Here is a 14407-nt window from a genome sequence, read left to right as displayed (position 1 = left end):
GTGTGTGTGTTTGTGTATGCTGTATGGCGAGGTCACATTTCATTATTTTTCCATGTGAGTGTTCCGTTATTGCAGCACCATTGGTTGAATTTTTGTTTGTTTGTTTTTTGGGAAGTGCATGGACTGGGAATCAAACGTGGGACTCCCGCATGGCAGGTGAGAATTGTACCACTGAACTACCCTTGCACCTCCAAACTACCCTTGTATCCCCTATTGCTTTTTTGTATAAACATTATTTTTCACAAAATGAAAACAAAAATTTCGATTGCGATGATGAATGCACAGCTCTATGATGACACTGTGAACTCTTGATTGTATACTTTGAGTACATGGTATGTGAATTTAGAATATATATCAATAAAAAATTAATAATTTTTAAAAAGCCCAAAGGAGAAGGTGGTGTTATAAAAGAGAAGATAGGATTTAACAGAGGAGTGTGACTGCTGAATCACTATATTGATATTTCTTTTAGTCTCCAGTGTCTTGGAGCAGCTAAAGGCAAAACCTAAAATTGTGAAGCTGTGACCCCTACCAGACTCTGCAATCTGTTCTATAACTACTTGTTACACTGTACTTTGAAATTTGTTTCTTTATATATATATATTATATGTATGTTATATTTCACAATAGAAAAAAAGAAACTATGATTAGTTAGCTGGAGGAGGAATCATGGAAGTGCAAGGAGAAAATGTGAAGAGAAACCCTAATTTTGAACAAATGGGAAGTTTTGATGATGACAAAAAAAAATCAAGGGTGAAACCTCGACTTAAAAATAAATAATAATATTTATTATATAAATATAATGTAATTATTACGGGATGTTCAAAGTGGGTAAACGAATACCTAAGTCATGAGTTTGCTAATTACCTCCCCCCAGGCTCGGCCATCTCTCAATCTGTGGAGCCCTGGCTGTCAAGGAGAACCCAGTTTGAGAACTGTGTTGCTAAGCTTTCTCCGAACCAAATGCATGCTCTATCTCACCCCCTTCATTAGTGGGGCTACTTCTTGTCTGCAGGAACCTAAACAAAGAACGGTCATTTAGGCCAGAACAAGGGCACTTTCTCTTCCGAAATCTTGAATCCTGCTGCTTTTTGGTGGGAGAATGTGAAGATCTGTGGGAGGGAGTAATGCTATAAAAAAAAGAAAAAGCCCCTTTCTTGGCTTCGTGTTGGAAACAATCTCAATTCTATAATCAGAGGATTTGCTTTTGGAGTCAAGGACTTTTAGAACTGGAAGGGACCATGGAAATCCCATTTCATAGGTGAGAATTCTGCAGCCTGCAGGACAGAGGCCCGTTCAGGTGAGGGAGCCTCTGAGCTGGGTCCCTGCCGACGGCCACACCGCAGCCTCCGTGCTCTGCTCCCCCAGCTGCCGCTGTGGCTGTCAGGCCAGCAAGGAGGGCACAGGCACGAGGTGGGGGGGCATGCCTGGGGCACCTCAGGGTTCGGGTGGACAGAGTGGAGGTCTCCATCCCCCTGCTCCAGTGGGAACCCGCTGTCATTTCATGGATTTCCTTCTGAGGTGCTCTCTGCCCAACCCCATGAGAACCTGAGAGCATTTCCTTGCAGTTCCTCTCTCCTGCTTTTGTTTTTTAGAGTTCACAGTGGAACCTGGAAGTTATTCCCCAGCATCTCTAGACCTGCTTGGCCCTTTTGAGACACCCCCACTCCCACCCCCATTTCCCCAGTAGGAATGGTGAGCCATGCCCACTTCTGCTCCTGCAGCACGGAGCAGCCCTTGTCTGTAAAAACAAGTCGCTGCACGCCGAGCAGACTCAGGGCTGCCGGAAAGACAGAGTCAGTAGGAGAGACACGTCTGAATAAAGAGATTTATTTCAGGGAATGGGCTCCAGTGATTGTAGAGGCAGGAGGGTCTGAAATCTGGAGGGTGGGCTGGAAACTTGGGCTGGAGCTGGTGCTGCAGAATTGAGGCAGAATTTCTTCCTTCCCGGGGAAACTGGGTTTGCTCTGAAGGCCTCTGAGCCACAGGAGAGGGCCTCCGCCTTGCAGAGAATCATTGCCTTCTCTGAGAACCCGCTGCGGCAGATGCCAGCCATGTCTGCAGAACACCTTCGCAGCCGCACCTGGGCGGGCGTTTGACGGACGACAGGGCACCATGGCTGACCGCAGGGATGTGCCACACTGACCGCCACGCTGGGCTCTGGTGGAAGCATTCACCAGGAGGGCGGACACAAGTCATGGTTTAAAACTGTTGGTTTGGCTCACGGGGCACACACGTGTCTGGGTCCCCTCCCTCTGCCCTGGTGTGTCCCGGCTCCTGCTGGACTCAGCGTGTGTCTGGGGGTCATGGGCTCCCCACGCTGGCCGTGCTGGCCGTGCTGGCCGCTTGCCTTGGAGGGGCTTTTACGGAGAACTCTGCTTCGGGGCTGAGAGCTTGTGATTTCTATTCCCACCTGCCTCCGTGAGAGGGGCTGCTGTCGAGCTCACCCTTCCATATTCCTCTCAGTTTTGCACAAGTCACACCATACAGGTCACTCGTGTCCCAGTGTGAGGGCTGCCGGCAGGGGCTCTGTGTCAGGCTGGGGCTCGGGAAACGATGCAGAGCAAGACAGCAGCTGCCCACGGCCTCGGCAGGCACAGCGCCGAACAAGCAATTATAACAAAGTTTTTTTTCTATGATCGCAGGGTAGCGGGTGGTGGTGGTGATGGTGGGGGAATAGTGAGATTGCAGGGGAGGGCTCTAACCTAGTCTGGGTGTGGGCTGTAGCTCTCCAGCTTCTGCCAGAGAAGTAGAACCAGTGGCTATATATATATGTGTGTGTGTGTACGTGTATATATGCACGTTCATGTATGTATATATACATACGTAGACATGTGCATAGACAGGCACACACATACATAAATGGGATTTAGTGTAAGGAAGTGGCTTGTGCAACTGTCATGGTTTCTAGGTGAGTCAGAAGTCCGTGAGGCTAGTTGTCAGGAAGGACAGACTGGGAGCTCTTGGGCAGAGCAGATGCTGCAGTGCACAGGCAGGAATTCTTCCTTAGGGAAACCTCAGCTCTGTTTTTAAGGCTTTCAACGGACTGGAGCAGCCCATCCTAATTACTCAGTACAATCTTGCACATAAAGTCAACTGATTGAGGGTGTTAATAGTGTCTACAAAACACCTTCGCGGCAGCAGCTAAAGGAGTGCATGGTTGCATGGTGGGGGGCTGTAGCCTGGCCAAGTGGACACAGAAAAGTCACCATCCCAGGGGTCAAAGAAAGTTCTGGGAGGCGATTACAGCCCACTGGAGACCTAGTTAGGGGTTAGCCACGGGAAGGGAGGAGAGCCAGGTGGAGGTGTCAGTGCGAATGAGAGAGGGTCAGCATGGATGTGTGTGTGTGTGTGTGTGTGTGCACGTATGTGTTGGGGAGATGGCAAGTAGCACGGCAGGCTGCCGAGGATCCTGGGCCAGGCCACACTGGCCTTGTGTCAGGGCCTCCAAGAGGCAAGCCCTTGCAGACCGGCCCTGCCCATCGATGCCCTCTTGCCCAGCTGGTCCCTCCTTGCGTTTGTTGCTCTGTGAATGCCATCTGCTCAGGGAGGCTTTCTCTAACCAGCCCAGAAACAATTGCTCTGTCATCTCAGTTCTCTGATTACTTCCCTGTATTTATTCCCTTTTGTAGTCATTGTATTAGTTTGCCTGTGTTTTCTTTAACTTTCTCATTAAATAGAGCGTCTGGACCACGGCATGACTGACACTTGGAACCAGGTCATTCTTTGTTGGTGGGGGCTGTCCTGGGCCTTGTAGGATGCTCAGCACATCCCTGGCCTCTCTGCCCTCGAGAACAGTGGCAGCATCCCTCTTGTCTTGGGCTAGGGTCTGTTATAGGGCAGGTCACTAGCCCCCAACCCTTCTAAGGAAAAAGATCAGAGCCTGGAGCTTTCGGGAGTTGATTTGAATAGGGATCAGTTATCGATTGCAATGTAGCGAATCACCCAAACCCGGTGGCTAACAGTAAGCATTTATTTGTTCAACATTCTCTGGGCTCAGCCAGATGGCTCTTCTGGTTGCACTTGGGATCATTCATGAGGCTGCAGTCCCCTGGCAGCCTGACTGGGGTAGGGTGGTCTGGCTGATGGTTGATGTTGGCTGTTGGTGGGTCACGCCTGCAGCAGCCCAGCTCCGCTTCTTCTCCTGGGGGCTGGGTTTCAGCCAGTTGGACCCCAGTGGGTAAGGCTTTTTACAGGCCTCTGCTGGGGCCATGTTGGTTGACATCCCATTGGCCAAAGCAAGTTGCATGGTCAACCCCTGGGGAGAAATAGCGGCAGAGGGGTGAAAGTTCAGGTGTGGAAGGAATTTGTAGCCATTTGCATTCCACTGGAGGATAAGATCACTGAACAGGTGAGCAGCCGCTGAGCCCAGCACCTCCTGAATTGGGTTGAACTGATAGAAGATTCTTCATTTCCCAGGCTTGCGGGTTGGAACACTAGCTGTTGCCCTGATCCTGTCCACTTACTCCTGCTTTTGTTTCTTGTGGTCCTCAGCACCTTCATCATAAGTAATACTCATTGATTCTTACTGTGTGGACATGAGCTAAATTCTTAGGTTTGAGCACCCAATCAAATGTGTGCAAAATACTTATTGTCAAAGTCTAGAAAACACCTCCCCATCCAAACAGTTGAATTTGTGTAGGTTAGATACAGGGATAATAAAACTCCATCACATGACTGAAAAATTGGAAATGGTTAAAGACTGGAAGTGCTCAAATGCGCTTTGGGAGAAGATGACTGAGTCAATTGTGATAGATTTGTATGATGGAAGGCTGGTCTCGCTGCTCGTTAATAACAGACAGATCTGCCCATATCCTTGGAAAGACCTCCAAGACACAATGTTATTAAGTGACGAAGCCAAGTGCAGAACCATGCATTTGGTATTATTTTGAGTTTGCAAGTGAAAGGGATTTTTTAAAAAATATTTTTCTTGTAAAAACTTCACATACAAACATACATTCTTGACATACAAACATTCCATACATGGTCTACAATCAGTGGTTCCCAATCTCATCACATAATTGTGTATTCATCACCATGATCATTTTTTTGAACGTTTGCATCACTCCAGAAAAAAAAGTAAAAAAGAAAAAAGAAAAAACTTGTACATACCATACATACCTCTTACCCCCCTGTCTTGTTGACCACTAGTATTCCAATCTACTCAATTTTGTGAAAGGTATTGGGTGCTGAAGATGTATACTCATTTTTGGGATGTCTAAGACACACTGACAGTGATTACCTTCCTGGAGCTGGGCAGAAGGGGATTCTTACTTATCAGTTTCTGGATTTGTGAACTATTTGTTGTTGTTGTTTTACTTTGGGCATGTTTGACTTTATATAAACTAATGTTTCCTGAGTTATTTGGCTTTATGCTCTCAGAATAGTTTGAGATTCTTTATGCTTTTATCTAATTTTAAAATCTCTAATCAATTTAATCAAAGTTTTCTGTAATAAAAAGCATTCAGGCCCTCTTCTCCTCTCAGTGCATTCTGATTTCTTTATTGCTGAGATAAATTAGAGAAGATCTAAATAAAGACGAGGTTTATGGGCTCCAAGATTCAATGCTTTTAACATGTCATTTCCCTCCAAATCGATCTAAGGATTTAACATATTTTTAATCAAACGCAAACATCTTTTTTTAAAATAAGAAATTGACAAGCTAATTCTAAAATTTATAAGGAAATGCAAAAGACTGGAATCATCAAAACAATCTTGAAAAATTGGAGGACTTACATTCCCTGATTTCAAGACTTACCATAAAGTTGTATAGTCAGTATAGTTTGATGGTGTGAGGATAGACAAATACAATTATTGGAACACATCCAGAAATGATCCCATACATACATGGTCATTTGAATTTTGACAAAGGCACCTAAGAAACTCATGAGGGAAAGGATACATACATGGTCATTTGAGTTTTGACAAAGGCACCTAAGAAACTCATGGGGGAAAGGAAAGTCTTTTCAACAAATGATAATGGAGAACTGGTTATCCATATGCACAAAAATGAATGTCAACCCCCAACTCACATGATTTATAAAAATTAGTTTTAACTGGCTCATTCGTTAATGTGAATATGAGCAGAGGTTCTAGAAGTAAACACAAAAGAATATCTTGGCAACCTTTTAGTTGGCAAAGATTTCTTAGATGGTCCTCAGAAAGCACTAGTCGTAAAAGAATATTGACAAATTAGACGGCCTCAAAATTTAAAATTTCTGCTCACCAAAAGACATCTGGAAAATATATTGCATCTGACTGAAATACAAAGAATTTATATCCCAAGTATGTGAAGAACGCCTACAAATAAAATACGAAAGGACACGCACTTCACTTTTTTTTTTTGCATGGGCAGGCACCGGGAATCAAACCCGGGTCTCGGGCATGGCAGGTGAGAACTCGGCCTGCTGAGCCACCGTGGCCCTCCCCAAGCACTTCAATTTTTAACAATGGGAAAAAGGCTTCTTCAGGCACTACACAGAACCTGATATCTGAATGATCAGTAAGCACATGAAGAAGAGCTCAACATCATTAGTCAATGGGGAAATGTAAATTATAATCATAACGAGAGATTACCCTGCACCCGCTAGAATGGCTACAATTAAATACTGACAACACCAAATGTTAGCAAGTAGGTGAACCTAGTGGGACTCTCAAACGCAGCTGCTGAGAGTGTGTGTGACACAAACCCTTTGGAGAATGGGTTTTTTTATAAAGTTAAACACACGTCTACCCTATGACTCAGCCATTCCACCCCTAGTTATTTCTACAAGAGAAACGAAAACATGTATACGATAGGACTTGTACAATAGAATTCAGAGTGGCTTTAGGTGTATTAGCTCCAAAGTGGAAACAACCCAAATGTCCATCAATGAGAGAGGGGTAAACAAATCGTGGTTTATGCATACAATGGAATGTTACTCAGCAAGAAAAAGGAATAACGACATATGGAACAAAATGGATGACTCTCAAAACCATTTTGCTGATTTGGGGTGATGGGAAAGTTCTGATAATGGAGGTGGTGAGGGTAGCACAACTTGTGAAAGGGATGAATCCCACTCAGTGGTGGGCTTGGGAGTGGTTGAGGTGAGATGCTTATGTCCAATATATGTTTCCACCTTAAAAAGAAAAACTAAAGGGTTTAGTGACAAATACAATACATGATTCTGGATAGGATTTAATAATAGAGGAGAAAAAGCTCTACAGGACAGTATTGGAAACTAAGAAAAAAATTGGAATATAGACTGAAAACTCAAATCAATGTTAAGTTTCTTGAATTTGATAACTGCACGTAAGGTGATTACGTAAGTGAAAGTCCTTGTTCTTAGGCAATGTCATGGCAGTATTCAATGTTCGAGGGGTATGGTGTGTGCAATCTACATTCAAGTGTTCAGAAATTAGAATAAACACCCAGGGCTGCTGTGGTGGCAGATAAAGGCCCCAGAGGTCCATGTCCTGGAAACTGAGGGTGTGTTGCTCTTTGTGACAAGCGGGCTTTAGGTGGCAGGTAGGATTGTTGCGAATCAGCTGACATTATGATAAAGAGAGTATCCTGGATTGCCCAAGTGGGCTGGTATAATCAGCAGGGTCCTTAAATGGGCAAGAGGCAGGCAGGGAGGGTGTCAGAGCATGGCCATGTGAGAAGGGCTCACTGACACTGAAGATGGAGGAAGGGACCACAAGCCAAGGAATGTGAACGGCCTCTAGGAGCTGGAAGAGGCAAGAAAAATAGTTTCTTCTCTGGAGCTGCTGAGAAGAATGCAGCCCTGCGGACACTTTGACTTCAGCTGCTGACACCCATTTCATATTTTTACCTCCAGAACTGAGAGGGAGTAAATGTATGTTGTTTTAAGCCACTAAGTTTGTGGTAGTTTCTTACCACAATAATAGAAAACTAATAGAGTTGGTGAATGTGGGAGAGTAGATTCAAATTTACTGCTTCCTGACCCCCAAATCCATTGTCTTTAAGATACTAGAAGGTACTGGGGCTCAGTATATACAGGGCAGTGTGTGTACCAGGGCTCAGTGTGTACAGGGCCGTGTATGTACCAGGGCTCAGTGTGTACTGTGAATCAGTGTATGCGGGGCTCAGCGTGTACCAGGGCTTAGCATATACCTGGGGGCAGTGTGCACCAGAGGATAGTATGTACATCGTTCAATGTGTATCTGAGACAGAGTGTACCAGAAGGTAGCCCGTGTCTCGTGCAATGTATACCTGAGGCAGAGTATACTTTGGGCAGTGTGTACCTGGGGCTGAGTGTACTTTTGGGAGTGTGTGGCTGGGGCTGCATGTATCTTGGGCAGTGTGTACCTGGGGTTGCATGTACCTGGGGCAGAATGTACCTTGGACAGTGTGTTCCTGGCACAGGGTATACCAGAAGGCAGTGTTTACCAGGGAAGGTGTGTACCTGAGGCAGAATACACTTCAGGCATTGTGTCCCTGGGGTTGAGTGTACCGAAGCATGGTTTTTACCACAAAGTATCCAGATTCTTTTCTTGTTTTCTCACCACTTTGATGCCCTCTGATCAAAGTTTATTCTCCTTTTCCAGTTTGAAAATTCCCGGTCCAGTCAATCTCCAAGTACTTTATGGCCTCTGACACAAATTGCCCCACTACCCCATCACAAGGATGTGTGAAATGTGTTCACATTACACAATTTTGTAGGTGCACGCTTGTGTTCACAGTGTTCCAGGTGCGTGTGGGCCTCTTCCAGCTGGAGGACTCACGTGGTAGTAAGGTGGATTTTTTCAGTGTTATTTCATGGATTTCCTGCCCCAAATACAAGAAGGCTCACTTCCCTGCGAGGTCACCTTACCGTGGTAGTTAGATTCAGGTGTCAACTTGGCCAGGTGAAAGTGCCTCGTTCTGTTGCTGTGGACACGAGCCAATGGCATGTGAACCTCATCTGTCACTGATTACATCTGCAGTTGGCTAGGAGGCGTGCCTGTTGCAATGGATAATGTTTGACTTAATTGGCTAGTGCCAATTAAGTGTAAATATACATGGATGTATATTTTTTCTTTAATTGGTTTTGGGGAATGTTTCTTTCCTATCACAGTCATAAAGTCTCCAGGGCAGGAACTTGACAATGCTGCTTTACACCCTTCGGGCACCCAGGTATTGCCAGCAAAAGCACATGGTTTGGAGGTAGGTGGGGTGAATTCATGCCAAGTCAGGGTGTGCTTGCAATTTTAAGCCCTCAAGTCCTGACTTAAATTAAAAATCCATTAAGTAAGGTTCTAGTTTGCTAGCTGCCAGAATGCAACACACTAGAGATGGATTGGCTTTTAATAAAAGGGGATTTATTTCATTAGTTGTTCAGAGGAAAGTCAGCTAACTTTCAACTGAGGTTCTTTCTTACGTAGGAAGACACAGGGTGATCTCTGTTGGCCTTCTCTCCAGGCCTCTGGGTTCCAACAACTTTCCCCGGGGTGATCCCTTTCTGTATCTCCAAAGGCCTGGGCTGAGCTGCGAGTGCTGAGATGAGGTATGCTGAGCTGCTTGGGCTGTGCTACGTTGAGCTCTCTCATTTAAGCACCAGACAATTAAGTCAAATATCATTCATTGCAGCAGACACGCCTCCTAGCCGACTGCAGATGTAATGAGCAACAGATGGGGTTCACTCGCCATTGGCTCATGTCCACAGCAATAGAACTAGGCACCTTCACCTGGCCAAGTTGACACCTGAATCTAACTACCACAGTAAGGTGACCTCGCAGGGAAGTGAGCCTTCTTGTATTTGGGGCAGGAATGTGGATTGCTTCCATACTTCTGGAAAGCAATTTGGCAATGAGCTTCCAGATCCTAAAACCACTCAAACCCTTACAGTAGGTGGTTCCGTGCCCAGGGAATATCCTAAAGGAAGATGAAAACCAGCGATGTGCAGAATGATTTATTTATGTACTAATTTGCTCACTGCAGCGGAGCATATAAGTAAATTGGGAATAGTTCAGTGTCCATCAGTGGCTCTTGACCAAATTCAGCATGGTGTGTTTTGGGTGTCATCCACAAAATTCTCTCCAACCCTTAAAATTCAAGTTTTTGAAGCTATTTGACATGACATGGGAAAAACCTTCATGTATAGTGTAAATTTTTTTTTTAAAACAGTTTAGAGATAGGCATTGTGCTCCCAATATTATAAAAATATCCATGTATCTGTTCATGGAAAAAAGAGTGCAAAGAAACAATTAAAATACTGAAGCGATATCACTGAAACATGAGATTAAGAGTCATTTTTATTTTCTTCTTGATGTTTGTATTTTCCAAAATTTCAGTGATGCACACATCTTACCCTTACAATCAGAACTGGAAAACTCAGACAGTTAAGTTGGGGCAGATGGAGTGGCTGGCGGGGTAGCCATGAAGAAAAAAGCTTTTGACAGAGAGAGAGAAAAAATAATGAGAAAGAGAAAATGAAGAGGCACTGGCTTCAATCAATTTAAAAAAAAATCTGAAACCAGGAAAAGAAGGCTGACACGTCTTAAAAATTACAGCCCATCAAGTTTTTGTATTCATGATTCTTTACATAGGAAAATGGTAGCCTTAAAATGCATCAAGTAATAATGTTTAGAAATAGGAGAATTGAGTGAGGAATAATAGCAGCAGGAAGTTCTGAGCCATCTATCTAGGAGACTATGACCAAGGAATCACTCACTCGGTCAATGTGTCTAGAGTAACCTCTGGTCTCTGCACAGGATACATTCTTTGAATCTCCTGTTCTGGGGAGAGCATCCTCTTCCCTTTGGGTCTGACCCCCACCCTCTCCAGGTCGTTGGGTGTGGCCTGGGGACCCCCGGGGACTCACACTTTCCTGGGAGTTTGTTAGCCCTGTGTGAGTCTGGCTTCCTCCGAGGTTGGTTCCTGCCCCTGGAGTAAGTCCCTCTGTTACGAGACGTGGAGACCAGCATGAGAAGAGCAGTAGAGGAAGGAGATGAAGAGGGGAGAAGGAGAAGCCTGGGAACAAATCCTGAGAAGCTGGACCCACCTGGCCCTTCCCAGTTGGGAGAGTCCCTTAGCAGCTCAAGCTGGTGTGAGCTGGTTTTCTGCCCCTTCCAGCTAGGGGCAGAAAGCCGAGAAAAAACCAGAAAGCCAAGAAAACTTGGCTTCCAACTAGCCGAGACCACACTTTCATTCACCTCCTTAAAAGCATTTACAAATGGCCGTGAAGAAAATCAACTTCCAAAAGTAGAAACAATACAGGCCGTGCAACAACACAGGAGACTAATCAATAAAAGGGGTACAAAGAAAGAATCTAAACAGATGCATCATAAAAGAAATAAGGCTGTCCAAAATGTGTCTTAAAAATGTCCAACATCATTGTATATTAGGGAGATTGCAAATTAAAGCCACATGGCCATTAGCATAGAGCAAATTTAAAGAGACTGATAATACCAAGTGTTGGCAAGGATATAGGGAAGCTCGAACCCTCAAACATGGTTGATGGGAATGTAGAAGGGTTCAGGCACTTTGGGAAACAAGTTGACTGTTTCTTAAAAAAACTAAATGTAACTTTACCATATGACCCAGCAACCGCTTAGGAATGCATCCAATATGTCCACAAAAAGGCTTATCTATGAATGCTCATAGCTGCTTTATTCATAATAGCCCCAAAGTGAAAACAACCCACATATCCTTCGGATGGAGAATGGATAAATAAGCTGTGGTAGGTTTATCCATGCCACTGATCATAACTCAGCAATGAAAAGGAAGGAATTGCTGATTCATCCGCCAACATGGATGAATCTCGAAAGCATATTGTTAAGTGAAAGAAGCCAGATGCAAAAGTGTATATACTGTAAGATTCATTCATATGAAATTGTAGGAAAGGAAGAATTATGGGGACAACAAGGAGATTAGGTGGCTGTAGGGATTGATTGCGAAAGGGCACATGGGACTGTTTGGTGGATGGAGATGAGAGAGTGGGAACCCCACATTTTCAGGCAGTTCCCTCCAGCCTCTCCACTACATCTTGACTAACAAGATGATATCTATTTAATGCATAAGAATAACCTCCAGGATAACCTCTCGACTCTGTTTGGAATCTCTTAGCCATTGACACTTTATTTTGTCTCATTTCACTCTTCCCCCTTTTGGTTGAGAAGGTTTTCTCAGTCCCCTGATGCTGAGTCACAGCTCATTCCAGGATTTCTGTCCCACGTTGCCAGGAAGGTCCACACCCCTGGGAGTCATGTCCCACGTAGACAGAGAGGGTGGTGAGTTTGCTTGTTGTGTTGTCTGGAGAGAGAGAGGCCACATCTGAGCAACAAAAGAGATTCTCTTGGGGGTGACTCTTAGGCCTAATTTTAAGTAGGTTGACCTATCCTTTGACCCACCCCTTTTTTGAAAAAAATATTTTTATTGAAAAATCTTCACCCATATACAGTCCATACATGGTGTACAATATCATCACAAAGTTGTGTTTTTATCGCCATGATCATTTTTAGAATATTTGCATCATTCCAGAAAAGGAAATAAAAAGAAAAGAAAAACTCATATATCCCATACCCCTCATGCCTCCCTCTCATTGACCACTAGTATTTCAATCTACCCAATTTTTTACCCTTTATCTCCCCTATTATTTATCTGTTTTTTAATTCTTATTTTTTTACTCATCTGTCCATACCCTGGATAAAAGGAGCATCAGACACAAGGTTTTCACACTCAAACAGCCACACTGTAAAAGCTGTATCATTATACAGTCATCTTCAAGAATCAAGGCTACTGGGCCACAGGTCCAGCCACTCCACTACACCATAATCTAAAAAGGGGATGTCTAGATAATGCATAAGAATAACATCCAGGGTAACCTTTTGATTCTGTTTGGAATCTCTCAGCCACTGAAATGTTATTTTGTCTCATTTCTCTCTTCCCCCTTTTGGCCAAGTAGGCTTTCTCAGTCCCATGATGCTGGGTCCCGGCTCATCCCAGGAGTCCTGTCCACGTGACCGGGGAGCTTTACACCCCCAGGAGTCATGTCCCACATAGGCTAGAGGGCAGTGAGCTCACCTGCTGAGTTGGCTTAGAGAGAGAGGCCACGTCTGAGCAGCAAAAGAGGTTCTCTGGGGGTGACTCTTAGTCCTAATTATAAGTAGACCTAGCTTCTCCTTTGCATGAATAGGTTTCACAGGGGCAAGCCCCAAGATCGAGGCATCTACCCCTTTCAATGAGAAACCTTGGCTTCCAAAGACCAAGGCTCCCGTCTAATCATAAGCTCATCATGGACAGGCAAGACTGACAGTAGGTTGCCTGCTGCCTTCAAGACAGTTTCCATGCAAGTAGGGACCCCCAGTCATGGGTCAGACAACCAGAGCACAGGCTGGCTGCCAGGGGAAGGAAGTACCCCATGTAAGGCACACTGTAAAGTACCTCATTATCTCAACCCCAGGATCAATCCTGTCTGGCTTTTTAGGCTTTCAGACTGCCCGCAATCAGAAGCAATGGATTCTAATTCTTCAAACCAGTCCAGTGTTGCACAGCCATCAAGCACTCCAGCTGGTTTTATGTGTAAGAACCATGGTCCTAAATCATGTAAATTTTTATATTGCTGGACCTGACACACTAAAGATAACCTTGAATAACAACAGCTGCAATGGAAAATTTCTAATATACCCAAATTAGTGTATTTGCGCACAATTCAAACAGAGGAACCGTAAGATCAAACAACCCGAGTGGAATACCTTTTCAGAATTGGTACTTGGAAGCAGCCACGTGTACACCAAATTTCAAAATTACTTCTCTTCAAGTAGCAAATACCAAATTAAAGAAGTTATCTCAATGCGTGGCTAAACTTAACAGACTGTCCGAAATCTCTCAATTCTCCAAGGCCACCTCAGCTTCTTCACTATCTTCCTGCCCTCCTACAATTTATCCTAGTCGAGAGGAGCTGCCCTTTTATAATAAAGGGCCCTGAAGCTCCATCAGACCCACCTCACTTAGCCTCTTTTAAAATCAAACCTCAGGTGGTGTGACGGTGGTTCAGTGGAAGAGTTCTCACCTGCCATTGAGACCCGGGTTCAATTTCCGGTGCCTACCCAAGCATTAAAAAAAAAAATTAAACCTAATAAGGGAGGTACAGAAACTGCCTCTGTCACCCACACTCCTTGGACTAAAACTAAACCAAAAGACTTAACCAAGGAAATCCCAAATCTTATGAAAGATCCCCTAAAACAATGGAGCGCATTCTTTAATTGGTGTGTTGAATCAGCCAAAAGAGTAACTGATCCAAAATTGCTTTTTTAAAGGACTCCTTAAAAACATAAAAATAAATAAGTAAAAACCTAGCCTTAATAACCTCTGAAAGACAGGATTGGACAGTGCTGCCCTCTAGGCTTCCCGGACTCCTACTGCTTCCCCTTGAGTCCCTCCCTCATGTCCCTCTTTAACTGACCAGTAACGCTTGGCAGATGC

The sequence above is a fragment of the Tamandua tetradactyla genome, chromosome 6 (genome assembly GCF_023851605.1).
Source record: "Tamandua tetradactyla isolate mTamTet1 chromosome 6, mTamTet1.pri, whole genome shotgun sequence".
Lineage (NCBI taxonomy): Eukaryota > Metazoa > Chordata > Mammalia > Pilosa > Myrmecophagidae > Tamandua > Tamandua tetradactyla.
Note: the sequence above shows the minus strand (reverse complement) of the source record.